Source organism: Monopterus albus, unplaced genomic scaffold (genome assembly GCF_001952655.1).
Source record: "Monopterus albus unplaced genomic scaffold, M_albus_1.0 scaffold201.1, whole genome shotgun sequence".
NCBI classification, from domain to species: domain Eukaryota; kingdom Metazoa; phylum Chordata; class Actinopteri; order Synbranchiformes; family Synbranchidae; genus Monopterus; species Monopterus albus.
Window position 1 is genome coordinate 542213 of NW_018128081.1, and position 3783 is coordinate 545995.

Below are 3783 nucleotides of genomic sequence, written 5' to 3' on the forward strand. Positions count from 1 at the left end.
GGGTACACAGGAAATGCTTGGATAATTCATAGAGGTTTGGGTAACTATATATGCAATATATCTATATCTATATATATTATCTATATACTGTATGTAATATATCCATATCTTATCTATATCTAACCTTATTTATGACTATCTATGTAACTAAATCTAGTGTTATCTAACTATGTAACTACTTTATCTATTTCTCTCTAACTTACTATCTAGCTATCTATTGATCTATCTCTCTATCTACAGTGATTCTCCACTAAATACACAATCTGCTACAACACTACAAACTCTCAAAGCAACAAACCAACTTACTCTGCAAAGACAGATTCAAATGAACGCCACTAAATAGGGATATCCTATCTCTGATCACACTCAATCCAAAGTGATTCACATGACAAACCGAACCAATCAGCTGATTCATCTGACGTCCGACGAACCCAACTGCTTCAGACGTCACTCAAGTGATTCAAACGTCATTAGCCACGTGACCGAAACACGCCTCAGCACAGAGGTTCGAAACAATTGCTTTATGAGCTACCGCGCATGTGTCGGAGCCTCGGGTGTTATAGGGCCATCACTACCTGGAGCCAGAGCAGGCGACATTGCATCCTGCTTGAAGCTGCTGACTAAGGATAAGTGTAAATACAGTAAGGTCTTTATTCACGTCGGTGCTAATGACTTCTGACTTCGCCAGTCAGAGTTCACTGAAATTAATGTTTAGTCGGTGTGGTTTTCTCAAAGTTGAGTCCAGGATGCAGGGTCGCAGTGTTACACGCCTCTCTGCTGTCTCTCTGCAGCTGCTACCCACCCAAACCTCCCAGTACCCCACAGAGACTGTGTCTGCCCCACGACCACCTAAATTATATAAATAATAATAACTCAGGAGGAGTTATTCATAAGAAGCTAATTAAAATTAAGACTACTCTTCTTACAGTAGAAAATAACAGGACAATTAAATGTGGGCTATTAAATATCAGATCTCCTCCAAATCTCTGTTAGTGAATGATTTGATAAGTGAACATCATATTGATTTATTTTGTCTTACTGAAACGTGGTTACGGCAGGAAGAACATGTCAGTCTAAATGGATCCACCCCACCTGTGTATTCCATTTCTTGTTGTATTTTTCAAGTTAAATATATATCAGCAAGTTTTTTTGGCTCAACCTTCATAATGTTAAACTCTTCACAGTACCACTTTTTATCAGTTTTCCCACAGCTGTTCAAATCTGTTTAAGCTAGCCAAATGTTGTTTCTGCTTGTTCCAGTTGGTCTGTGATAATACAGCAGCTGCACAGAACAGGTTTCATTTCATTTGTTTTGTTGATTTCATCCAAACCCTGTTTCAGAATCAGTGCAGTAAAGTATAGTAATAAGCTAATTAGAAACATTCTGAGGAGGAGTACAAAGAGAAATGTAGGACAGACTGCCTAGGGGCATGAGAGCCCTTTCCCCCCTCTGCAGACCAATCACATATTTGTGTGATGAAGAGTGATAAGTTATAAATTAATGACACTGAATCTGTGCCTTTACAGCCACACCACTCAAGGCAGTTCACAACTGGGTCCTAACAGTCACCATCTGGTTGCTGCGAGGCTACGTGGGGCTGCTTCATGAGATGTAGCATAGGTCCTCACAAGTGATGACACTCGAGCGTACCATGAAGGGCGTGATGAGCCTCCGCTCACAGTGCCAGGAGAGGTCTTTCTGGCAGCACGACTGGCAGGATGAATGGCTGCCCCTCCACACCTGTCTGCCATCAAACACGGAAATCACCCCATTCACCCGTGACTGCTGCATATTCGATGAGTAAACAGTGTATACAGTTCTTCATCTTATTTTAAAATGGGATATAAATACAAATTGACAACAATTGTAAAAAATGTTTTTTCCCCCTAAGCTCAGAGAAAATGAGGTTGATACAGAGACTCAACTGCAATAACCCATTCACTTATTGAACGACAGTGGCTGGATACACTCTCAGCCTCCGGGCTTAAAGGGAAAAGCAGAGTGTGGCTGCCTGATTGAATGGGTTTGTAATGCAAGCCAAATAGGCTTGTTCTAATGGGAATCAGCCTCGATGATGGCTGCAGAGGCCTACGCCAGCACTATAACAGCAGGAAGCAGTGGTGGCAAACACCTCATCACTGTTTGTTTGGCTGTGAGAGGCAGAAGCATTAGCAGGTTGCTGTGCTTACTAATGGCTGTTTTAGTGGGGTAATAGTCAGTGAGCCTTGACTTAAGGAATCACCGTATTTGTGAGGAAGGGTTTGTGTATATGTTTGCATCAGTATGTGTTTACATTGTGTGACAGGCTGTGCTTGTTCAGGTGTTTTTACAACATCATAAAGTCCAAAGTGTCTCCACTGTGACAGAGCTTTAAAATGGGACATTCTGCCATGAAGCCCTTGAGCAAGACACAGACTACAGCCTGAATAGCTGAGTGGACTTTTGTTTAAATGACCTGATCATCTGAATTCCCAGTGGAAGTCAGTAAATTATCCTTATCTATTCCAGGACAGCAGCAATGTATAATACAGATGCTAATAAGCACAGATGTAACCCCACTGAATGTTAGCAACATATTATTACTGTACTTCGTGCTGTTGCAATCTAGCCATGTAGTTTTGGTTTTGCTTGCCTAAGTTTTAAGATATTCACCAGAGATTTCTGCTGCAACCACACATTTAGGAAATTCAACAGCAATGCCTTATTAAAAATAATGTTGCAATTTGGCAAAAAAAAATCTTAGTTGTCATTACAATGCGTGCCAGTTTTTGGAAGGCTTCTTTTGAAATGTTACAGGTTACTGATTGCTAGTTCCCCACTTAAGAATGTAATGAGTAATGTAACAGTTTAGTTACTTCATAAAGCAACAGAATGAATGTTCTCAGCTTTTTACATTAACTGATTAAAAAATATATAATTTATTCACAATTTAACTCATGCTGCCAGATGAATGGAGCCTATCTAGAGACCACTCATAAGCATTCTACCCTTGATGGTTTCATTTGTCCAAATGGCTGTGTTGATCCAGAACATGTCTGGAAATTATGCATTCCTGTGCCATGAAAAGATGATTATGTTCTAATCTTTTTACTGAAAAGGATATATTTGGATACCCCATGTAATTATTATTATTTTGATTAGTAACTGTAATTTGATTACATTTTTTCCCAGTAGCTAAATGATTAGTTACTTTTTTGTAATTTTATTACAGTAACTAGTTACTCCCCACAACTACTGGGATAATCTCTAGGACAAACTGTATTCGGATGGACTTCTACTAAAGTAATAACTGTGGGGATTATCCAAGGAAACCTGTTTTTATAAAATGTTATTTTTCAGTGTTAACTTGCACTGCTGTCTTCTAAAAGTATCTGAAAAGCTGGACAGACAGTACAACCAAAACTAGCTGCATGGCTTGACACCACTAAATATATGGTTGGTGGATTGGCCCTTTAACTAAAGTATATGAGTTATGAGGTTTTATTTGTGTCTGCATACTATTATATGGTGTAGTCTTGTATGTTTATAGTCTTTAGATTTGGTAGCTGAGGAAGGCAGCAGCAAGCCATTGCCACGTGTAGTCTGCTGAACTGAGGGAGAAGTGTCTGACACCTCATTGGCCATTGATGCGACACAGCTGAGGCACACCAGTTTGAGAATGGAACTGAGACACACCCAGGATACAACCAAGCAGAGGGTAAGATGTATTTCCTAATCTTCTGCAGTGGTTTTATATTAGTCACCTAACAATACTTTTATCTGGGGACCGATAAAAAACATTT

At 39.6% G+C, this 3783-nt stretch overlaps 1 long non-coding RNA gene across 1 annotated transcript in view; it reads left to right on the top strand.

Moving 5' to 3' along the window:
- The first annotated feature begins 3498 nt into the window (after positions 1-3498).
- LOC109970532 (uncharacterized) overlaps positions 3499-3783 on the top strand; it is a 3379-nt gene continuing 3094 nt past the window's right edge. Inside the window, exon 1 of the long non-coding RNA XR_002276429.1 lies at positions 3499-3698. This is a non-coding gene — a long non-coding RNA (uncharacterized LOC109970532). The remainder of the gene's footprint in view (positions 3699-3783) is intronic.